Genomic DNA, 26,254 nt, shown 5'->3' with positions numbered 1-26,254 from the left:
ATTTGTTTAAAACATATAATATGTAGCACAGAATGATACCCAGCTTTTTATGCTGGGTTAATTTGCTGCATTCCAGAGATCAGTATTACAACATTACAGACCCAATGTAATATTTTCAGGGGTGTCTTGAACAGTTATGAATTATTTCCCGATGTATTCTGAGGTGAGTAGAACTCTTGTTGTTGCAATTACACCTTGCAATGTAGAACGTTTGGGTGGAAAGAAAGGCATCTGGCAGGTGGTTGGGGATTTAGCTTGGTGGCAGAGTGCTGGCCTAGCATGCACACGGCCTATTCAGCAGACACCCAAAGACATCACTGATTCTCAATCCTAGCAAACTAATTCTGGTTTCATGCCTTCAGCAAAACCTTTCTTTAACATGCAGCCTCAACATTTTGTGAAGAGGTACTCATTTTTCCCCGGGATTCTGTAGAAGGCCAGGAATTGGGTAGAAAAGGCACAAGAGGCCCCAGAGTGGAGATGGATTGCACTGGGCCAGCCTGAGTCATTTTATTCTTCTATGGGCAGTGACCAAATACTGGAGTCTTTTAATACTGTAGTTGGATTGGTTTATCAATGATGCAGGAGGATATGTCACAACATGGCGGGGTACAAAACGCCAGAGGATGAGCAGGAAGCATTCTCCTACTGGGCCTACTTTAAAGAAAGATTTTGGAAAAAAATGTACTGCAAATCAAAGAAAATAGGAATATATTCTGAATTAGACTGAAAACTGAGAACTTTTAAATAAAACTTCAAAGAAATTTTGCTTCATGGGCAAGCATTCTGGCCTACCATATCAGACAATTAATTGTTAATCCTTTAAGCTGGCACATAAAAACATAAAATTGTACATTTTAATGAAATATTATGTAATATTCAATATATGTATAGCTTGCATAAAGTTTAAATCAGGTTAAACATCCGTCTCTTCAAATATTTGTCATTTCTTCATGGTGAAAACATTCAAAATCCTTCTGAAATGTTCATTATTGTGTTCTTGTTTAATCTATTACTTAATGTTGTGGTGGAAATATTTGATAACTTTTTAATCTATTGCATTTGTTTTTAATGAGGGCCTTAAACTCCCCAGGGCAAAACCCCTTTTTATTTTTTGCTAATGGGCATTCGGTCACTGAGCCACATCCACAGCCCTATTTTGTATTTTATTTAGAGACAGGGTGCTTCACTCTTGCTGAGGCTGGCTTTGAACTTGCAATCCTCATGCCTCAGCCTCCCACGCTGCTGGGATTACAGCTGTGCACCACTGTGCCCACTTAAAACTTATTTCTTGAGGGGCAGAAAAAATCTCAGCTATTAGAGCTGTTCATGACCTTATAAAAGGACTAAAATACATGAATGAATTCATAGTGTGTCTGTGTTATTAATTCACTGGAGGAGACTAGGAAAAAAATCTATAATATTTTTCCCTGGTGGGGGCAATTCTGGAAACAAAATAGGTTGACATTGATCTATACAGATCAGTTGCTTGATTTTGACTATTTAAACTTGGTCTTCTCTATTAATAAATAGATAAGTAGATTTGTGTCCTCTATCACTATTGTCTATATTTTATGCTACTTGAAAGCCCAGTCAGGATAAATAAAAAAGAAAATAATGGGAATTGTTCATTAATAACATTTGTTATTGGGGAAAGGCAGTCACTGAATGAGAATTGAACTAAAAATGAAACTATGAACCATGAAATTTTATTTTTATTAACCATAAAGTGTTTTATGACTATGATTTCTTATTAGATTTCTTAACTGATTTGAAGTTAGAGAAAAAAATCCCAAAAGTTTATGGGAAAATATTTTGCTATAACTAAGATACAATAAAGTTAACATGAATGTCAGGAGAAATGCATAATCATTGCCCGCTGTACAAGGGCATCAATATTTAATCTTTAGAGGAATGAAAATGGCTCCAGGTTGATGAATATAGTTAATTGGGAAGCAATATCCGAGCTATGGAATTGCTAAGTCATTAAATGAAAATAAGCTAGAAGGATGTTGGTATTGCCTTCTCTAATCATCTCACCTTTTAATTTACCCCAACTTTTCAGCATAAATTTAGCTGACGATATTACTTCTTTCTTTTAGGGAAAAAAAAAAAAAAAAGATGCCATTTGAAGGACTCTGAGATTAATTGCTTAATTCTGTTGGTTTAACATGCAGTAGGAGGGCGCCACGGCCAGTTTGCATTTACAGCTTGATGAACCAAACTGTTTTGATAACTCTTTGCAATTTGAGTCACGAGGAATTTAGACATAGGCTGCTTTTTTAAACTTCGAGAAATGATTTCTCTTTGAAGACATGATTAATAAGCTTGAAGTCTCTTTATTTCTCTTAATGGCCTCCATGTGTTAGCTGTGCCCCTTAATTTAATAGCAGGCAATGTGTAGGAAGACAATGCCCATAATCTGATCTCTGTCCCCAGGCTGACTCCTACATCTAGCAGTTAATTTTTACAGAATGTACCAGAAAAAGACTGAGAACCTGCAGTCTTATTTATGCTCAGGCTGTTGCTTTGCCAAAACTGTTGGCTTCTGCCCATGAGGCCCCAAATTAATGGATGATCAGTCAACTCAGATTACAGGTTTCAGGCACAGCGCTGCTTTTATTAAAACTTTATTCTCTTCCATATTTGACAATAGACTGGCTAGCTGTATGGCTTTATTGTATAAGCCAAGGACACTGTTGATAATGGCCACAGGCAATTTCCTACAGTTTCTTCCAACAAGTCTGAGGGACCTGTTTACTGCTATGATCATAAAAGGAAATTGTTTGACAAATATTTTTTCCTGGACTAAGAAGAGTCACCAGGTTTCTACATTCCAGTTGATAATTTTTTTTTTCTGTCTGCTGCTTGACAAAGTGGCATAAAATTTTGTATTTTAAATCATATTGCACACTTATGGTTGATTGGGAAGTTTTAGATATCTGTTCCAAACAAAATACAGTGGGAATTAAAGATATCTGAGCTGATATTTGATCTTGGAAAACTGTTGATGCTTCTAAGTTATTTAAGATGTAAAATAATCACTGTTTGCTTTATTTGTTGTGTTATCAATGTGATATTTGAGATTTGACAAAATGGAGTAAGTGTCTGACTCTTTGTTTTGCTACTAAGTTGTAAACCTTTGAGGGCAAAAATTTTAGCCTCTGCTTTGTTTGGTGATGTGATTTTGTATTTGGTGCATGTTCAAGGACAAAATAGGGATTCTTTATTCGTTCAATGACATTCAAGGACAAAATAGAGATTCTTTATTCATTCAATGACATTCAATGGAGTGACACTATGATTCCAAATACTCTCAGAAAGGTTAGTTAGCAAAACTAATTTTGATTGTCAATGCAGCTTCACCAATTCAAAACCAACTCCTTTTCTAGTTTACAGTATTCAATGAGTTTTTATGCCTTACAAGTTTCTTTGTTAAATTGAAAAATATTATGGAACATATAGTTACCTATATGCATTTCATTGACATGTGTTAATTGTGCATATTAATCAGGTTCAGTGTGCTATTTCAACCCATTCACACTGTACACTGATCAACTCAATGTTGTTATCATTTTCCTCTCATCATTTCTTTATATTTGAAGACTTTGAGCTCTTCTTTCCTGGTTTTTTTTTTTTTTTTTTTTTTTTTGGTCTCAAAATATATGGATGAACCTCCAGAAGTGGGATACGTAGATCATATGCAAGATCTATTTTTAGCTTTTGAGGACTCACTATATGCTCTTCATAATGGTTTCACTAATTTACGTTCCCAACAGGGTATAAGAGTTTCTTTTTCTCTATATCCTCGTTAGCATCTATTTTTATTTATTTATATTTGGTTGTAATAATAGTCATTTTAACTGGAGTGAGATGATACCTCAGTGTAATATATACCTTTCCCTGATGGCTAATGATATGGAGCATTTCCCCCATATAGTTGTTGATCTTTGTATTTCTTGATGTGAAATGTGTCTATTTAGTTGGCTTACCTGATTTTAAAACTGAACAGCTTTTAACAGTTTTTGTAGATTCTTGTACATTCTGGACACCAATCCTATGTCAGATGAATAGCTGGCAAGTATTTTCTCCCATTCTATAGGCTGAGTTTTTTACACTGTTATTTCCTTTACTGTGCATTCCAGTTTGATATATTTTTGCTTTTGTTGTTTGTGCTTTTGGAATGCTATCCAAAAAGTTGTTGCTCATACTGATGTCTTGAAGTGTTTCCCCTATGTTTTCTTCTAGCCATTTCAGTTTCCAGCCTTACATGTTGGTATTTGATCCACTTTGAGGTGATTTTTGTAGAGTGAGAGGGGTCAGGTTTCACTCTTCTGCCTATGCATGGCCTATATTCTCAATACCAACTGCTGAAGAGGCTGCCCTTCTAAACCATTGTATGTTTTTGGCACCTTTGGAAAGAATCGGTCATCTGTAGATGTGCAGGTTTATTTCTGGGATCTCTATTCTGCTCCCTTGCTCTATGTGGATGTTTTTATGCCAATGTTATGCTGTTTTGCTACTATGTCTCTGAGTATGTGTTGAAATTAGATGATGTGTTGCCTCCAGCTTCACTCTTTCTTTGGAAGATTGCTTTGGCTCTTCAAGTCCCTTTGTGCTTGTGCATGAATTTCAGGATCGTTTCCTCCAGTTCTGTGAGAAATGTCGTTAGTATTTTAATGGGGTCTACATGGAATCTGAAAATCACTGGGTAGTATGGACACTTTAACAATAATAATTCTTTTAAACCATGAGAATTCTTTTAGTTTTTGTGTTTCATCTTACATTTCCTTCATCAGTGTTTTGTAATTTTCATCATAGAAGTTGTTTATCTCCCTGTTTAAATTTATTTGTAGATATTTTTTGTAGCTTTCATAATTGGATAATTTTTTATAAATTTTTTCTCAGATCTCCCATTATTGGTGAAAAAAATGGTACTGATTTTTTTTTTTTTTTTTTTTTTTTTTGGTATCAGGGTATGAACCCAGGGGCACTTAACCACTAAGCTACATCCCCAGCCCTTTTGAATTTATTTTTCTTTTTGGACAGGGTCTTGCTAAGTTCCTTAGGGCTTTGCTAAGTTGCTGAGGCTGTCTTTCAATTCCCAATCCTCTTGCCTCAGACTCTCCAGCTGCTGGGATTGTGGACATGCACCACTAGTCAGGTGGTTCTCATTTTTATATGTTGATCTGTGTCCTGAAAATTTATTCTAAATTTGCTTTATTGGTTCTAATAGTGTATGGTGGAATAATTAAATTTCTCTATATGTAGAACCAAGCCTTGGGGATAATTTGACTTCCTTCCTATTTATGTCTTTCATTTCTCTCTCTTGCTACTTTCTCTGGCTAAAACTTCCAGGAGTATAATGAATGAGAGGTGAGAATGAACATCATTGTTTTGTTTCAGATCTTGGCGATGCTTTCAGCTTTTCCCCACTTTCTATGGCACTGACTGTGAGTTTGTCCTATAGAGACTGTATCATCTCAGCACAATCATTCTATACCTGATATGTTCATGGTTTTTATTAGAAGGGATATTAAATTTTATCAAAATTTTTTTCTGCATTTTTTCAAATGATCATATGCTTTTGTCATGCATTATGTTGATGTAATGTGTTAAATTCATTGATTTGTGTGTATATTGGGGACCATCCTGGTATCTCTAGTATGAACCCAACTTGATCATGGTGAATAATCTTTTTGATTTGATATGCTAGTATTTTATTGAGAATTTTCTCATCTTTGTTCATCAGGATATCAGTCTATAATTTTTTTTTCTGTTAGTCATTGGCCTTACAGGATGAGTTTGGAAATGTTCCCTCCCTTTCTACTCTTGGGAATAGTTTGAGAAGAATTGATGTTAGTTCCTTAAAACTTGGATAAAATTCAATAGTGAGGCCATTTAGTCCTAGGCTTTTGTTTTCTGGGAAATTTTTATTAATGATTCAATTTCTTTTGTTCTCTTCAGGTTTTTATGTCCTTAGGTTCAACTTTGGTCATTTGTGTGCATTTCTTCTAAGTTTTCTAGTTTGTAAGCATATAGTTGTTCCTAATAGTCCTGATGATCCATTGTGTCCTATGACTTTAGTTATAACATCTTCTTTTTCATGATTTATTTATTGGGTCTTCCCCTTGGTTAGTCTAGGTAAAGGTTTGTTGATTTTGTTTTTCTTTTCAGAAAACTAACTCTTTGTTGCATTGATCTTTCATATTGTTATGATTATTTTTCAGTCTCTATTTCATTTATTTCTGCTCTTAACTTCATAAATTATTTACTTCTATTGATTTTTGGGTTTGGTTTGTGCTGATTTTTTCAGACCCTCCAGATGCACCACTAGGTTGTTTATTTGAAGACGTTTTTTAATGTACTTGTTTATTTCTATGAATGTCTCTTTTAGTACTTCTGAGGATTTAAGCACAGCTGATACTCTTTATTCAAAGGGTCATTTACTTTATATCACAATATTTTGTAAATATGGCAAAAATTAAATGACAGACTGATCCTGCCCCATCCATCCATTCATTATCTTTAGTAGTGAGTGGCAACCTCTTTCACCTGGTTTTGTTCACTGAGCATGACCGTCTCCAGTTCTATTCCTTTACTGGCAAATGCCATAAAATCATTCTTCTTTATGGCTAAGTAACATTCCATTGTGTATATATACCACATTTTCTTTATCCATTTATCTATTGAAGGGCACCTAGGTTGTCTCCATAGCTTAGCTATTTGAACTGTGTTGCTGTAAACATTGATGTGGCCATGTAATTGTACTATGCTGATTTTAAATCCAGTGGGATAATTCCATCAAATGGTGGATTCATTTCCAGTTGTTTTTTTTTAGGAATTTCCATACTGCTTTCCAGAGTAGTTTACCAATTTGAAGTCCTTTCAATTAAAGAAAGTGGCTGTGACTTTTCTTTTACATATCTGAATTCCCAGCATCATAACTCTTCTACTTTGAAGACATTATTAAGTACAACAAGGGTTATTTGAACACAAGACTGTGATAGTGCAAAGTGTATTTGATAACTCAAATGGTTACTAAAGGACTCATGGACAGGAAGTATATACAGAGTGGATACACCAGACAGAGGGACGAGTCACATCCTGGGCAGTAGAAAGGGTGATAGCTCAAGATGTCATCATGTTACTCAAAAGAGTACTTAAGTTAAAACTCATGGATTGCTTATTTATGAACTTTTCTATTTGTTTAGTTTGCAGTTGACTACTAGTAACTGAAGCCTTAGAAAGCAAACATTTGGGTAAGAAAGGACTTCTGTATTGGTCTTGTTTACACTCTGAAATTTGGATTAAAAAAATTTTATTTCTTATTAGTCTATTTCTGTAGCTCCTACAGATGTTTATAAGAACAGTATGGTGTTGCCTCACAGTGATGGTTAAAATTATTAGTGAGTAAGTGATGGTTTCAGCATTGACATTTACCTGGCAGAGGTCAGGAATGCATCGTCGCTGCAGGGAATCATCACACATGCTTATGTGCAAATTGTCATTCTCCAAACAATCAATGAATCACCATTTTACAGTCAATGAAGCAAATCATGAAATCAGGCAGGATGTGCTGCTAATTCAAGAAGAATTGTCAGTTACTCAGTGATTAGAACCCCAATTCTTGGTTCTTAGTTCTGTTGGGTTTTAGTGAGGTTATGATATCTCACCAAAATCACTTTGCTTAAATAAAATCCATTTAGTTTTCTCCAGATACTCTGGAAAAAGAATTCTACAGTGAACCAGTGAGACCAAATCTCTATTCTCTAGAGAACATAAAAATACATAGCACAGAGAACAGACATATTTAAGTTTGAATTCCACTTCTAAATCTTACTAGCATTCTTGGAAAAGGGTTTCAACTATTGTGTACCTTAGTTTCCTTGTCTTTAAAAACAAAAATATGAAGATATTTCTCATAATTTTTATGCTTTATTAGAGCATTGTAGTTCTACATAATCGGTGGGCTAATTTTGACATAGTCACACATGCATAGAATTTAATTTACTCCATTTAAGTCCCTGATGCTTCCTGCTTTCCCCTCCTCCCTCATCCTATTCCCCCTCCTCTCCTCTATTGATCTTCCTTCCACTAATTTATTTATTCTTTTTTTTTTTTTTTTGGTGCTGGGGATTGAACCCAGGGCCTTGTGCTTGCGAGGCAAACATTCTACCAACTGAGCTATAGTCCCACCCCTATTTATTCATTTTTAATCAGTGCTTTATAGATGTACATAAAGGTGGAATTTACTGTGGTGAATTTTGTCAAATTCATTCCACAGTTTCTCCCCTTCCCATTTCTCCTTCCTCCCTCTCAATCTCCTCCTTCTACTCCACTGATCTTCCCTCTGTCTTTATGATACCCGATCTCTGCCTTTTAACAGACTCCCAAGTTGTTTCCTTACTTTGCTCACTTCAGTAAGAATGACAATTATCAAGAATGCAAACAATAATGCTGGTGAGCATATAGGGGAAAAGGTACACTCCCACATTGTTGGTGGAACTGCAAATTAGTGCAACCCCTCTGGGAAGTACTATGGAGATTCCTCAAAAGTCTAGGAAGAAAATCACCATATGACCCAGCTATCCCATTCTTCAATATTTATACAAAGAAATTAAAATCAACATATTTTAGTGGTTTAGTCAGCTTTTTCACTACTGTAACTAAATTATCTGACCAGCTCAATTATAGAGGAAGAAAGGCTTATTTGAGGGCTCACGGTTTCTGGAGTCTTAGTCCGTAGAAGGCTGGTTCCATTCCTCAGGGTTCCAGGTGAAGCAGAACAGTAAGGTGGAAGAGTGTGGCAGAAGGAAGCAGCTTGCACCATCAGGAAGCAGAGAGAGACTCAATTCTCCAGACACGAAGTATATACCCCAAAGTCACACCCCAATTCCAATCTTCTCCAGCCATATCCTACCATTTCGGTTGCCACTCAGGTAATCCCTATCAGGGGATTAAATCACTGGTTGGGTTAAGACACTTACAACCCAATAATTTCTCCTCTGAACCTTTTCGCATTGTCTCACACACGAGCTTTAGGGGGACACATCACATCCAAATTATAACTTGTAGTGATAGAATCACTTCAAGATTATAGCAGCACAATTCACAGTAGCCAAGTAATGGAACCAACCCAGGCTGGGCGTCAATAGATGAATGGATTAAGAAACTGTTATGTATATACACAATGGAGTTTTATGTAGTCATAAATAAGAACAAAATTATGTTATTGTCTGGTAAATGGATGGAATTCATGAAGTGAAATAAACCAGCTCTAGAAAGTCAAGGCTCAAATGTTTTCTCTTATAGTTGTTTTAAGTTAGAAATAATGTTTGTCAGAAACATTCCACAAACATCAAGCACACAGTGATTCTCCAATAAGTGTCTTTTTACATGATCAATTGGAGATGTGAAAAGGAGACAGATTACTATAAGGCCAGGGAGCATGAAATTATGTTAGGTGCATGTACAAATATGTCACAATGAATTCCTCTGTTGTGTGTAATTTTAGTGCACCAAAAAAACCATAAAAATAAATATAGGGACTAAAACAGGCAGGGCATTCAACATATAAAAAAAAGAAACTGTGGACAACATTATACACAGTATCTCTCCCCCCTTTTGAATCAAAGATATCGAAGAACTGAAAGGAACTTGATTCTAATCCCACCACCCTTTAATCATTTCCTACCAGCACTTCCAGACGGGGACCACTTTGTCTGCCATTCTCTCCATGCTATCTTGCATCTCATTTCCTATTTATGAGTTAGATCTAACAATTTCTCAAGGCCATTTCCTTTAGCTCTCTCTATACTGCCTTAGTAATGGTCCAAGGATTTATTTATTGGAACACACATGATCACAAATAACATCATCTGATGCAGTCCTCTTTTTGCTCTCCTATGCATGTACTTGTCTTCCTCAATTATTTAAACAGAGCTGCTATTATTATATTGTGGAGAAATGTCTCCGGTATTAATATGCTTCCCATGTATTACTTTCTTTCTGATAGCAGGCCAAATGTGTATGGGTAAATTCCTCTAATACTTTTATAGCTTTTTATTTTGTTCAAACAGCAATTGATACCTCTTGAAACACTTAAATGATACACTTATTTTAGTGTATTTGTTCACTTAAACTGTTTCTTCTTGCCTTGGTGTCCATAACTACCAATATTGACAAATAGAATTTTTATCACTTTTAATTTTCATTTCTCCCTGAATCTTATTTCTCACACAGGGTTACAATCTTACATTTGTGTACTTCTTCTCAGATGCTTTTAAATTCATTATGAGTTTTTGGAACTAATGGCTATCAGGAAGTTAAAGATTTCTTGGAAGTAGATAAAATCAACACATTTAAGTGCATTAAAAAATAAAACTTCAAAATTAAAATTTAAATCGGCAAAGAGAGAATAAACAGCTATGGACCATATCAGTAAAGTAAAATTTTAATAGAATTTTATATTACCATTAAAAAGATTTCTTGAAATGCATCAAAATGCTATAATTCTACCCAACAGTGCAGTGCCTTAAGATGGGAGAGTCTTGGAAACCCACAGCACCAAGTTCCCTTCTCTGTTCTGCTTTCAATAAATGATTCATATTGTGTGAGTTCACCTCCCTCTTCACCTCCCCTTCACTCATTATCAGCTACGAAACCTGAGGAAGTCCCTTACCTTACTGTGACTCTGTCCCCTCATCTATCAAATGGAGACAATAATGTTCAGATTTGTCATTATGTCATTATGTTTTGTTGAGCTTCACAGATACTGCACTTTTATTTTATTTATTATTTTTATTATAAACAAATGGGATACATGTTGTTTCTGTTTGTACATGGAGTAACAGCATACCATTTGTGTAATCATACATTTACATAGGGTAATGAGGTTTGATTCATTCTATTATTTTTCCTTCCCCCCACCCATCCCACCTTTCTTTTCCCTCTATACAGTCCTTCCTTCCTCCGTTCTTACCCCCCCACCCCCCATTATATGTCATCATCCGCTTATCAGTGAGATCATTTGTCCTTTGGTTTTTTGAGATTGGCTTATCTCACTTAGCATGATATTCTCCAATTTCATCCATTTGCCTGCAAATGCCATACTTTTATTATTCTTTATAGCTGAGTAATATTCCATTGTAAATATATACCACAGTTTCTTTATACACTCATCAATTGAAGGACATCTAGGTTGGTTCCACAATCTGGCTATTGTGAATTGAGCAGCTATGAACATTGACGTGGCTTTATCTCTGTAGTATGCTGATTTTAAGTCCTTTGGGTATAGGCCGAGGAGTGGGATAGCTGGGTCAAATGGTGGGTCCATTCCCAAGTTTTCTGAGGAATCTCCATATTGCTTCCATAGTGGTTACACCATTTTGCATTCCCACCAGCAATGTATGAGTGTACCTTTTTCTCCACATCCTCTCCAACACTTATTGTTGCTTTTATTCTTGATAATCGCCATTCTAATTGGGGTGAGATGGAATCTTAGTGTAGTTTTGATTTGCATTTCTTTTATTACTAAAGATGTTGAACATTTTTCCATATGTTTGTTGATTGCTTGTAGATCTTCTTCTGTGAAGTGTCTGTTCATATCCTTAGCCCATTTATTGATTGGATTATTTGTATTCTTCGTGTAGAGTTTTTTGAGTTCTGTATATATTCTGGAAATGAGTGCTCTATCTGAAGTATGAGTGGCAAAGATTTTCTCCCACTCTGTAGGCTCTCTCTTCGAATTGCTGATAGTTTCCTTTGCTGAGAGAAAGCTATTTAGTTTGAATCTGTCCCAGTTATTGATTCTTGCTTTTATTTCCTGTGCTATGGGAGTCCTGTAGAGGAAGTCTGGTCCTAAGCCAACAAGTTGAAGATTTGGATCTACTTTTTCTTCGATAAGATGCAGAGTCTCTGGTCTGATTTCAAGGTCCTTGATCCATTGTGAGTTGATTTTTGTGCAGGGTGACAGGGGTTTATTTTCATTCTCTTGCATATGGATTTCCAGTTTTCCCAGCACCATTTGTTGAAGAGGCTATCTTTCTCCATTGCATATTTTTGGACCCTTTGTCTAGTATTAGAAAATTGTATTTATTTGGGTTTGTGTCCGTGTCCTCTATTCTGTACCATTGATCTACCTGTCTATTTTGGTGCCAATACCATGCTATTTTTGTTACAATTGCTTTGTAGTAGAGTTGAAGTTCTGGTATTGCATACCCCCTGTTTCATTCTTCCTGCTAAGGATTGCTTTAGCTATTCTGGGTTTCTTATTCTTCCAGATGAATTTCATGATTGCTTGCTCTATTTCTGTAAGGTACATCATTGAGATTTTAATTAGAATTGCATTGAATCTGTATAGCACTTTTGGTAGTATGGCCATTTTGACAATATTAATTCTGCCTATCCAAGAACATGGGAGATCGTTCCATCTTCTAAGGTCTTCCTCAATTTCTTTCTTCAATGTTTTGTAGTTTTCATTATAGAGATTTTTTACCTCTTTGGTTAGATTGATTCCCATGTCTTTTATTTTTTTGAAGCTATTGCAAATGGAGTTGTTTTCCTCATTTCCCTTTCAGATATTTCGTCGCTTGTGTATAAAAATGCTTTAGATGTATGCGTGTTGATTTTATAGCCTGCTATTTTGCTGAATTCATTGATGAGGTCTAGAAGTTTTCTGGAGGAGTTTTTTGGATCCTCTAAATAGAGAATCATGCCATCAGCAAATAGTGACAGCTTAAGTTCCTCTTTTCCTATTCGTATCCCTTTAATATCTTTAGTCTGCCTAATTGCTCTAGCTAGAGTTTCAAGGACAATGTTGAATAGAAGTGGTGAAAGAGGACATCCCTGCCTTGTTCCCATTTTTAAAGGGAGTGGTTTCAGTTTTTCTCCATTAAGAATGATGTTGGCCATGGGCTTAGCATTAATAGCCTTTACAATGTTCAGTTATGTTCCTACTATCCCTATTTTTTCTACCGTTTTGAGCATGAAGGGTGTTGTAGTTTCTTAAACGCTTTTTCTGCATCAATTAATATAACCATGATTCTTATCCTTAAGTCTATTGACATGATGGATTACGTTTATTGATTTATGGATGTTAAACCATCCTTGCATTCCAGGGATGAACCCCACTTGATCATGGTGCATGATTTTCCGAATATGTTTTTGGATACGGTTTGCCAATATTTTGTTAAGGATCTTTGCATCTATATTCATCAAGGATATTGGTCTAAAATTTTCTTTCCTTGATGTGTCTTTTCCTGGTTTGGGTATGAGGGTGATATTAGCTTCATAGAATGAGTTTGGTAGGGTACCCTCCTTTTGTATTTCCTGGAATACTTTGAGAAGTATTGGAATGAGTTCTTCTTTGAAGGTCTTGTAAAACTCGGCTGAGAATTCATCTGGTCCTGGACTTTTCTTGGATGGTAGGTTTTTAATGGCTTCTTATCTTTCATTACTTGATATTGATCTGTTTAAATTGTGTATGTCCTCCTGGTTCAGTTTGGGAGAAGCATATGTCTCTAGAAATTTGTCAATGTCTTTGGTAGTTTCTATTTTGTTGGAATACAGATTTTCAAAGTAGCTTCTCATTATGCTATGTATCTCAGTGGTGTCTGTCGTGATATTTCCTTTTGCATCATGAATTTTAGTAATTTGAGTTTTATCTCTCCTCTTTGTTAGTGTGGCTAAGGGTTTGTCTATTTTGTTTACTTTTTCAAAGAACCAACTTTTTGTTTTGTCAATTTTTTGAATTGTTTCTTTTGTTTCAATTTCATTGATTTTAGCTCTGACTTTAATTATTTCTTGTCTTCTACTACTTTTTCTGTTATTCTGTTCTTCTTTTTCTAGGGCTTTGAGCTGTAATGTTAGGCCATTTAGTTGTTGACTTTTTATTCTTTTCTGGAATGTGCTCCATGCAATTAGTTTTCCTCTTAGTACTGCTTTCATAGTGTCCCAGAGATTTTGATATGTTGTATCGTAGTTCTCATTGACCTCTAAGAATTTTTTTATCTCCTCCCTGATGTTTTCTGTTATCCATGTTTCATTCAATAGCATATTATTTAGTCTCCAGGTGTTGGAGTAATTTCTGTTTTTTATTTTGTCAGTGATTTCTACTCTCAGTCCATTATGATCTGATGGAACACAAGGCAGTATCTCTATTTTTTTTTTTTTTGTATTTCCTAAAGGCTGCTTTGTGGCATAACATATGGTCTATTTTCGAGAAGGTTCCTTGTGCTGCTGAGAAGAAAGAATCCGCTCGTTGATGGTTGGAATGTTCTATATATGTCTATTAAGTCTAGGTTATTGATTGTGTTATTGAGTTCTATGGTTTCTTTGTTTGGTTTTTGTTTGGAAGATCTATCTAGTGGTGACAGCAGTGTGTTAAAGTCACCAGAATTATTGTGTTGTGGTCTATGTGATTCCTGAAATTGAGAAGGATTTGTTTGACGTACAGGGATGCACCATTGTTTGGGGCATAAATATTTACTATCGTTATGTCTTCCTGATTTATGGTTCCCTTAAGCAGTAGGAAATGTCCTCCTTTATCCCTTCTGATGAACTTTGGCTTGAATTCCACTTTATCTGATATAAGGATGGAAACCGCTGCTTTTTTACTGAGTCCATGTGCATGGTAGGTTTTTTCTCATCCTTTCACCTTTGGTCTGTGGATGTCTTTTTCTATGAGATGCATCTCTTGCAGGCAGCATATTATAGGGTCTTTCTTTTTAATCCATTCTGCCAGTCTATGTCTTTTGATTGATGAGTCTAGGCCATTAACGTTCAGGGTTATTATTGAGATATGATTCGTATTCCCAGTCATTTGGCTTATTTTTAGTTTTTAAGTTGGCTTGGTTTCCCCTTTGAGTGGTTTTTCTCTAAGGTAGTTCCTCCCTTTGCTGACCTACATTGTTGTTTTTCATTTCCTCCTCATAAAATATTTTGTTGAGAACATTCTGTAGCACAGACTTTCTATTTGTAAATTCTTTTAACTTTTGTTTATCATGGAAGGATTTTATTTCATCTTCAAATCTGAAGGTTTTGCTGGGTATAGGATTCTTGGTTGGCAACCATGTTCTTTCAGAGCTTGAAATATGTTGTTCCAGGCCCTTCTAGCTTTTAGAGTCTGGGTTGAGAAATCGGCTGCTATCTGTTTTGGTCTCCCCATATATGTAATCTGATGCTTTTCTCTTGTGGCCTTCAAAATCTTATCTTTATTTGAATGTTAGGCATTTTCATTATAATGTGCCTTAGTGTGGATCTGTTGTGATTTTGTGCATTTGGTGTTCTGTAAGCCTCTTGTATTTGATTTTCCATTTCATTCTTCAGGCTTTGGAAATTTTCTGATATTATTTCATTGAATAGGTTTTTCATTCCTTTGGTTTGTATCTCTGTGCCTTCCTTAATCCCAATAATTCTTAAATTTGGTCTTTTCATGATGTCCCATAGTTTCAGAGATTCTGTTCATGATTTCTTACCATCTTCTCTGTTTGGGCAACTTTATTTTCAAGATTAAATATTTTATCTTTATTGTCTGAGATTCTATCTTCCAAGTGATCTGGTCTTGTGATGATGCTTTCCATTGAGTTTTTTATTTGGTTTATTGTTTCCTTCATTTCAAGGATTTCCATTTGTTTTTTTTTTTTGTTTTTTTGTTTTTTTTTTTGAGAATCTCAATCTCTTTGTTGAAATGATCTTTTGCTTCCTGCACTTGCTCTGTCAGCTTATTGGTATTATCATTCATTGCCTGCATTTGCTCTCTTATCTCATCCTTTGCTTCACGAATCATCTTAATCATGTATAATCTGAAGTCCTTTTCTGACATTTCTTCTAACATACTGTCATTGGATTCTATTAATATATAATCTAGATTTGTTTGGATCATTTTCTTCCCTTGTTTTTTCATGTTGTTCATGTATCTTCCCCTCTAGCAGTGCAGATCTGGGGTATTGCAGATTTCCCCCTATAGGCTTATAGTGGCCTTATAGGTTTCTAAAACCTTTTCTTTAAGGGGAGATCAATATTAGCAGTGCCCAATTCAGACACTATGCAATCCTAGACCAAATAGCCCCTATGAGGACAATAACAAAATTGTCATAATAATCAGAATGAGTTCAAATATTATCTTCAGTAAAACAAACAGATTTGCAATAAGGTGTGCAGTTTCTAATGGAGGACAAAGAGGATGCAGAGGGATGTAGAATGTGGCTGTTAATGGGATAAGAAAAGAATATAGAAAACTTCTAGATAATAGAAAGTGTGAGAGTGTAATCAAAAGAAATTGAATGTTAACATGCAAAAAAAAAGGGAGAAAGAGACTCTGAAGGAACAGGTAAACAAAAGGAAAAGAGAGCAAGAAAAGTAAAGAAATAAAAACTTAACATTTTTCAATAAGGAGAAAAAAGAAAATCTACAGTATAACAGTCATATAGTAATGAAACCTCCCAGTCTTCAGTAGCCTGATGCATGAGAGGTACCTGACATTGAACTTCAGGTCTCCAGCAGGCGTCTCAGGATGGGATTTGCCCCACCTAAAGATCGGAGCTCCAGCTTCCAGTATTATCCAAGATGGTTGCTCTGGCTTCCAAGTGTGTTGGCAAATGGGGAGCTGTAGCTCAGGGTGTGGACATGGTCAGCTGGAGGTCCTGGAGGCGGGGTGCAGTTGGTCAGGCAGGGGTCCTGGAGTTCAGGTGTGTTTTGTGTGGTTGCGGGATCCTGGAGGGCTGGGTGCAATCAGTCAGTCTGGGGTCCCGGGTATAGGGTGCAGTTAGTTGGTCTGGGGGTCCTGGCAGCAGGGAGCAGTCAGTCGATGTGTGGGTCCAGAGGCAGGGAGTGATCGGTTGGGCTGAGGGCTCCTGGAGATGTGGCTCAGTCAGTCTGGCCAGGGGTCCTATGGGGCCTGGCTGTTACCTCAAAATGGCGGCAGCCACGTGTAATCAAACCTGCAGGTACTGTAACAGTGAACTTCCAGGCAACAGCAGGCAGCTGGTGCTCCACTGGCGGTTGGCGATCAGTTTGCTGACTGTTGCCGGACGATCGGGAGGTGAACCTCGTGTGTTGGGTGATGGATAGGTGTAAGGCAGGCGATGGACAGGCGAGAGTTAGGCAAATGGCGGATGATAGGCACCTGACAGTGAGCAATCTGCACTCAAAAAAGGCATCGATATGCTGGCAGATTGCAGGTGGTCACAGCAGACAAATGGGGTAAACAGCAGGGGATTGATAAGCAGCAAAAACTGCCTCACCAAGAAACAGATATCCTCTGCTTGAAACTAGAGTTATGGAGCGACATGGAACGCAGCCTCCCTCTAGTCCGCCATTTTGGATCTCCAGATACTGCACTTTTTACAAATTGTAACCAAAGGCATGTGGAATTCTGAATTGAGGCAATCAGTGCATTTTTTCCAACCAGGCCTCATGCCAGTTAGCCAAGTTGTGAATACAAAGGAAAAGTTATTTAATGAAAGTTAAAAGTGCTATTCCAGTAAACATTTGAAGAATTAGCAAGTGAAAAAAGATGTCACTACTGATATGGAGAAAGTTGTAGTTATCTGGAGAGAAGATAAAATGAGATCAATGTTCTCTTAAGCCAAAGCCTAATCCAGAACAAGGCCCTAATGCTGTTCAATTTCATGAAGGCTAAGAATACTAGAGAAGTTGCAGAAGAAGAGTTTGAAGCCAGCAGAGGTTGATTTATGAAGTTTAGGGGAAGACAGAACCTCTGAACAAATGTGCAAGATGAGCAGTAAGTGCTGCTGTTGAAGCTGCTCCAAGTTATCCAGAAGATCATGCTAATGGAACCAATGAAGGTGGCCACACTAAACAACAAAATTTCAATGTAGGCAAAAAAGTCTTTTTTTTTTTTTTTTTTTTGGAAAACAATGCCATACACAACATATATAACTAGGGAGTAGAAGTCATCTTCTGGCCTCAAAACTCTAAAGGACAGGCTGGCTCTCTACTTAGGGGTTAATGCAGCAGGTGACATTAATTTGCTGTTAGAGTTGACTTGCCATTCTGAAAATCCTGGTGCCCTTAAAAAATGTCTTTGCTCTACCCTAAGGACTATCAATGTAAAACCAAACTCCGAATGACAGCAGTGGGCTTTTGATATAATTTGCTGACTATTGTAAACACACTATTGAGAACTACTACTCAGAGAAAAGATTCCATCCAAAATATTACGGCTCACTGACAATTACCTGGTCACCCAAGAGCTCTGATGGAGATATACAAGAGATTAATTTGTTTTCACTCCTCCCAACACAATATTCTTTCCATAACCCATGCATTAGCAATAATTTTGACTTTGAAGTCTTATTATTTAAGAAATATATTTTATAAGGCTATCACAGTCATAGATAGTGATTAGATCTAGGCAAAATATACTGAAAACCTTCTGGAAATGATTCATAATTTTTGGATGCTGCAAAGAATATTCATGATTAGGGGACCTCAAAATACCATTATTTACAAAAGCAGAAAAGAGGTTGATTCCAGCCCTTATCAATGACTTTCATGGATTGAAGACTTCAGTGGAGGGAGTAATTGCAGATATTGTGGTAGTAGCAGCATAACTAGAATTAGAATCTGAAAATGTGACTAAATTGCTACAATCTCATGACAAAACTTTAAGGGAAGAAAACTTGGCTCTTATGGCTAAGCAAAGAAAGTGTTTTTTTCAGATGAAATGTACTCCTGATATAGATTCCTTGAAAATTGTTGAAATGACAACAAATAATTTAGAATATTGTATACGCTGAGTTGACAATGTAGCAGCAGGGTTTGAAAGCATTGAATCCCATTTTGAAACAAGTTCTATCATGTTCAAAATACTATCAAATAGCATTCACACTACAGAGAAATCCTTCATAAAAGGCAGAGTGGCAAATTTCATTGTTGTCTTATTTGAAGAAATTGATGCAATCATCCAGCCATTAGCAACCATCACCCAGCTCTGTGAGGCATCATCAACGCTGAGGCAAAAATCCACCAGTAACTCCCTGAAGTCTCAGGCGATTGTTAACATTTCTAAATAATAAAGTGTTTTAATTAAGATTTGAATGTTAATTTCCCTTTTAATTACGTGGTTTACTCATTGCTTTCTAAAGAGCATGTCGTTTAGTTTCCATATACTTATGAGTTCCCCAAATTTCTTTCTGATATTGATTTTTAATTTCAGTTCATTTTGATTAGAGAGCATACTTAGCACGATTTAAATTCCTTTAAATTTTTGAAACTTGTTTTATGCCTTTGCATATGAAGAATATTCCATGTGCACTGAATAAGAATGTATTTTGCTTGTATTTCTTTTGAATTATTTTCTTAGTGGTGACTCTGCATCTGACAGATACATCTTAATTTATCAAAGTACATTTCAAGTATACACTCACTAATTCCACTGAAATACAGTGTTGTTCCTATGTAGTTTTTTTCTCTTACCTCCAAGGTATCATTATACTTATTATGTCTATATGTTACAAACTCAATAATACATTGTTACAATTATTAATAAAATGATGGAGAGGAAGTTGAACTGTATATATTTATAGTAGCTTTGTTCACACCCAGGTCCTTTATCAGTTATAGTCAAATATATTACATTTTTACATACTATAGAAACCAAAAGATTATTTTATGTGCATTTCTTATGTAATTAAATTTTACATAAGTAAAGGAATGCAATAAGAATAAATATGCATTTGAATTTGTCATAAATAATCATGTAATAACAGTTACTGGTTGTCCTTTTTGTAAAACTTGAAACAAAGCTTTTTAAAGTGTTTTTCAAACTGATTAAAATGTAGTTGGGCATGGGGGCACATGCCTGTAATCCCAGGACTTGGGAGACTGACATAGGAGGATCACAATTTCCAAGTCAGCCCCAGCAATTTAGTTAGACCCTTAACTTGCCAACCTTTCCATCCACCTAAGGTCTATGGTATACAGGATGCTTAAACAAATAGTTCTATTTCCACTTTAGTAATTTTCTTGTTTTCAATTTTTAATTGGCAATGTTTGCGTACATGAATGGGTACCATTTAATAATTCGATATGTTTATATGATGTGTAATGATCAGTTAAGTATAACCAGCATATTCCTCTTTTTAAACATTTACCATTTCCATGTGTTGAGAATCTTTGAACTCTTCCAGTTATTTTGAAATATAAATGGTTGTAGACTATTACTGTTATTGTACTGTGCTACAGAATACTAGAACCAATTTTTCTTACCTAGAAGTGCTTTGCTGCCCGCTACTTAACTTTTCTCTGTCTTTTTTTCTCCTCCTCTTCCTAACTCTAGTGACCATCTTCTATTCTCAGCTTCTCTGAGATTAACATTTTTTACAATACACATATGAATGCATATGAATGAGAGCAGGCAGTACTTGTCTTTGTGTACTCAACTTATTTCCCTTAACATAACAATCTGTACTTCAATCTAAGTTGCCAAAAATGACAGAATTCCATTCTTTTCTATTGCTGAATAATATTCCATTGTGTATGTGAACCACATATTATTATCCATTCATCCATATATGGTGGTTGACTCAATATCTTGGCTATTGTTAATAGCATTGCAATAAACCTGAAAGTGTAGGTGATTTTTGATATAATAATTCCATTTCCTTCTCCTCCAGTAGTGAGTTTGCTGCATCACATGGCTGATATGTTTAGGATGTACTTATTTATTTTATTTTATATGTTGAGGTAGTGGGAATTAAACTCAGGGCCTTGGACATTCTGGGCAAGGACTGATGTATACCCCTGCTCTTTGTATTTATTTATTTTTGAGATGGGGTCTTGTTTAGGACTTTACTAATGTATATTCCAACTGGAGTGTGTGAGTTCCCCTTTTTCTGCACCTTCATCATTATTTGTTATTTTATTTCTTTTCTTTTCTTTTGGTTTGATAATAACCCTTTTAACTGTGGTGAGATGGTATCTTATTATGGTTATTATGCCTTTGCCTGATGATTAGTGATATTGAACAATTTTTCATATACCTATTGGGCATTTGTATGTCAGTTTTTGAGAAATATTTATTCAGATCATCTGTTGATTTATAAATTAGATCTTTTTCTGCTAAGTTATTTGAATTCCCTGTATATTCTGATGCCTGTCAATTCCTTGTCAAATGAACACTTTGCAAATATTTTTTCCATTCTATAGGTTGTCTCTTCACTCTGTTATTTCCCTTGCTATGCAGATGAAGCATGGTTTGATATAATAAATGGGTCTATTTTAGCTTTTGGTGCTCATACCTTGGGATCTCATCCAGAAAATCTTTGCCCATACCAATATCATGTAGTGTTCCCTAAATGTTTTTTTCTAGTGGATTCATAGTTTCAGATTTTACATTTATTCTTAATCTTTGATCCATTTGACTTGATATTTTTGTATGATGATATTTAGGGATCTAGTTTCTTTCTTCTATATATATACATCCAATTTTTCCCAAAGCATTTATTGAAGACTGTCCTTTCTCCATAGTATTTTAGTATAGGACTTTTTGGCACCTACACCAAAAACAAACTGGCTTCAAGTGTATGGATTCACTTCTGTTTTCTCTATTCTGCTTTATTGGTCTATGTTTCATTGGTATTTGTGCTAGTACTGTGCCACTTTAGTTACTATAGCTTTGTAGTCCTTTTTGAAGTCAGATATTATGATGTCCCCAGCTTTGTTCCTTTTGTTCAGGAATGCCTTGGCTATTTGTCATCTTCTGTTATCATTTTTAAAATACTAATTTGCATTACTGTGTCAGTCAGCCTTTAGTGGGTGTGACCAAAATGCCTGACAAAAACAACTTAGAACTGGAAGATTTGGGGCTCACAGTTTCAGATGTTCAGTTCATGATTGGCTGAGTCCATTGCTCGCAGCCAAAGGCAAGGCAGAACTTCATGGCAGAAGGATGTGGCAGAGGAAAGCTGGTCAGCTCCTGGCAGTTGTGGGAAGAGAGAGAGATTGGAGAGAGGAGAGAGGAAAGAGAGACCTCAAGAGAGAGTTAGGTACAAGGGAGAAGATATAATACTCAATGGCACACCCTTAGTGACCTAACTTCCTCAAGCCTTACCCTACCTGCCTACATTTACCACCCAGTTAGTCCATTCCAATTATCAATTCATCAAATAGGTCCACTGATGAAGCTATAGCTCTCATCATCTAATCATTTTATCTCTAACATTACTGAAATACCTAACATGAGCTTTTCTTTTGTTGGGAGCGTCACCTCACATCCACCTGATAACAATTACCATTTAATCTATATATTTTCCGTTTATTTTAGTCTTTCCTATAAGGTAGTTGTGCTAGCAATGAATTCTCTTAGTTTTTGTTTATCTGAGAAACTGTCACACCTTCCATTTTGAAAGATAGTTTTGTTGGAATGAATATTCTTAGTTGAGAGTTTTTTTTTTTTTTTTTCCAGCACTTTGAATATGTTATCTTGATGCCTTCTGGTCTCCATTTTTTCTCAAGACAAGTCTACTGTTAATCATTTTTCATGTTTCTCTGTATGTAATGAGTCATTCTCTCTTACTTCTTTCAGTGCTATCTTTTAGCATTTTTATAGTGATGTGTCTTGATACAGATCCCTTTGTGTTTATCCTACTTGGATTTTGTTGAACATCTTGTATGTATAGATTGGTGTTTTTAACCAAGTTTCACAAATACTGAACCCTTACATCTCCTTTTACTTTCTCCTGTCTTCCTGGTACTCATGTTATGCCTATGCTTTTACTGTTCATGGTACATTTCTCTAGAATACACCCACTGATTTTCTTTCTTTTTTTCTCTGTTTTCACTGCCAAATATTTTTCAATCCATCATCATGTTTTCTGATCCTTTCTTCTAGCCAGTTCAAATTTACTGTTAAGTCCCCTTAGTGAATTTTTTATTTCAGTTATTTTACTTACCAGTTATAAAATTTTTTAATAATAAATATCATTCTGTTGATATTCTCCATTTATATGACATTATCCTTTCATCTTCTTTCTACAAACATGGTTTCCGTTAGTTATTTGAACATACTCATAATGGTTTCTTTGGTGTCTTTGCATGTTAAATCCAATATTTGGCACCCATACAGGAAGTTTCTGTTGTTTTCCCTTTTGGTTTTTTGTTTATTGGTCACACTCCTCGCTTTTTAATTCTTCTCTTCAGAAGGATTAATCTTTTGCATACAAACACAGTGTGACCACAGTGATTTTATCAGTGCTCTCTATATGTCTTCTCTGATCTATCTGTTAAGTAATATGCCTCTGTTGGAGTCACAATCAGTTGTTAGGATCCACTTTTTTTTTTTTTTTTCAACTGAATTCTAGAGACATATATTACTCCTTATTTCAATTCAGATTTCTTTGCAGTAGTAGTCTCTGAAGTCATTATTTTTTTCTGACCCTTGAAGAGTTCTTTTTAGCTGTCTCTTGTTCTGGTTCTATCTGGTCAAATAGATACCTTATAGTTTGTCTTATTGGTCTTATGGTGCTACCAGACTCCTCTAAATTGTTTACTAAAAAAAAATATGTTGTCTATAAGAATACTCTTCGATGTGGTCATCCTCATATTCTGTTTCAAAGCACAGGAGTTCCTTTGGGGAGAACTTTAAGAGATCTCTTGTTCTATGGATGGTCTCTCCCATTGGGCAAAATCTCTGAGCCATTTATTCAGAGTAGGAGGCAAGAGTGTCACTCTTTCTCACAAGCAGTGCACTGGGTGATGGCAGTAACCTCTGGTCTCCTAGGCTTGCATTTTCTGACATGGAACTTGTACTCTATGAGTGATCTGATGTTATGACTCTTGGAGCCCCACTACTCTTGCCCTGCAGTGCCTAGAAAATAGCCTGCGCCCAGTAAGTGCGAAAGGATGATGAAAGCATCTATTTAATTTTTTTGTTGTATTCATTAAGAATTTATCCCTTCTAATACAGCCTGGAGGTGAAGAGGAGGTAAAATACTAGTGGCTTGTCTTTATCAGTGAGACACCATACCCTTGTCTGGGAGCTGAGAGGAAATAAAGCTCCTTCGTCTTGGCCAGACCCAAAGGAGATTGCAGTGCCCACCCTGCTAAGTTGAGGTGGGCGGGAGAGGAAGTGAGGCAAGTTCAAGTGCAGCAGATACTGTTCATACTCAAGTTTCACAGACATTCTCGAGTCAGTGTTCCTTCATATGCTGCATGTACTTGGACAGATTCTCAGAGACTTTAAATGGTTTTTGTTTTTATTTAAAGAGTAATTTTCATCAGGCATATATATTATTTTTTAATTTCACTCTAAAAGTAGCAGTATGGTTTTAAAAACGTTCTTTCCTCTTAATTTTAGAGTTTTAAGTTACAAATATATAAGACGAAGATTTGGATTTCTTAGGCTCCAGACCTGCAAGAAATAAATTTATTTTCTTTGTCAATGATCTGCTCTTGGGTATTCTCTTATAGAAGCAAGAAATAAACTAAGGTAAAGATTCTCTCAGACCATGGTGTTTGTGTGTGTGTGAGTGTGTGTGTGTGTGTGTGTGTGTGTGTAGATACTATGATAAAGACATAGTTATTGGACTCCTTCTAATTCTTTAATTTTGGACTCAGTATAACAGAAATGAGATTTCCCCTTTATATATTGGGCCTAAAATTCCAATTTTTGCTAATGCCAGTTTGAAAAGTGTTTTCTAATATATACAAATAAGAATCATAACCAATCCATTGAAATACATAATTGATGTGATTTGAATCATGGGTACACCACTGTTGTAGCAATAGATGCATCATATGAAAATAGAAGGAAATATTTTAAGGAGATACTTGTAGTATATTTTTTCCTTTTATCATTATAAAGATATTTTGTTATCATGTAGCTTCTTTCTTAAGCATTTATTTTTCTGCAGCTATCACATGTTCTAGGTTGCTTTTGTGCATTCTATGTCCTAGCCCTAGAACCTGTCACCTCTTTATGAAGTCCTGGTTCCTTGTGTTAGAGAATGATATTAAAAACCAAGATCTAGAAGTTAGGTGTTCTCTCTACTCTGGGGGTTACTCTTTGAAAGCTCTGCCAACTGAAAGAGTAAGGATATGTATGCATGTTTCTATCCTTTTAAAATTCTTTTTCTGCCTTCTCCTGTGGAGATATATATGTATCAGGATCTTAGGTTTATAGTACCTTCTGACAGGAAGAAAACATTTGCCATTAAAATCATCCTTAGAATAGAATTGTATCCCTATATCCTATTTCTTATGAAATATAAGAAATTCACATATAGAATCATTACTATTTTGGACAAATTAGATATTTTTCTCCTTAAATTTGCCCAGGAGGTCAAAGGGAAAAATACCCTTGTTCCATTATCCACTTCAAATATATATATTTCTTAATATCTTTTAAAATTAAGTACTTAATGGTTAGCAACCACACAAAATTTTTCTATCAGGGAACCTCTTAAGACCAGCAGAGCATTGAATGGATTCATTCTTTAGGACTACAGTAATAACAAACCAAATGAGTTACCTGGCAAAGCAAGGTGTGACAGAAGGGAGAGTCTCTGGACCCAGGGAGAATAACCACAGGGGTCTGGAAGTAACAAGTTATTTTCATTCTTGTTTAGGAATAAACCACAAGAGCAAATAAAAAGAGTTGGAAGACGCTAGAAGTACATTTTTCAGTAATAAAATCAGAATTGGGAGACATGAGTGTTGAAATTTGAGGGAGAAGAAAAGATATCAGTGGCCAAGATAAGTCACTATATAGAGTACTAGAACTAAAAGTGTTACCACTTATATTAGAAAATCAGTTGGATAACATGCCACTGGAAACTAAATAGAAACTCAAATAACAGAGGGATTTAAAATTTTGTATTAGATTCCTTTACACTTACCATGGGAAATTTATTTTCATTTTAAGGAGCAAAAACATTTAGTTACACAGATGTTCACAATTTTAAGGTAAGAAAACTCAAAAATAGATGAACTTCTTTTCCCAAAGTCCAATCAAAACCAACTTAGCTCTCCAGGTGTTTGTTTATGAACTGCACATATAAATCACTATAAATCAGGGCAGTTTTCCCATCATCATAAATATATCTTCAGGATACTTACTGAACTAAATTTAAATGAAAAAATATTTAAAAATTCAACTCAGCATTGCTTGATGAAATAAATTTCCACTTTTGGCATTTTAAATTCCAGCTCAAAGATTTTTCTAATGCAGATGTCAACTTATCAAAGGGATGATGGCTTCCTTTTCCATTTCCAGTCTGTTGGGCTTCAA

Source organism: Sciurus carolinensis, chromosome 7, assembly GCF_902686445.1.
Source record: "Sciurus carolinensis chromosome 7, mSciCar1.2, whole genome shotgun sequence".
Classification (NCBI taxonomy): Eukaryota; Metazoa; Chordata; class Mammalia; order Rodentia; family Sciuridae; genus Sciurus; species Sciurus carolinensis.
The sequence above is the reverse complement of the archived record's forward strand: the minus strand, read 5'-3'. Positions refer to the sequence as shown.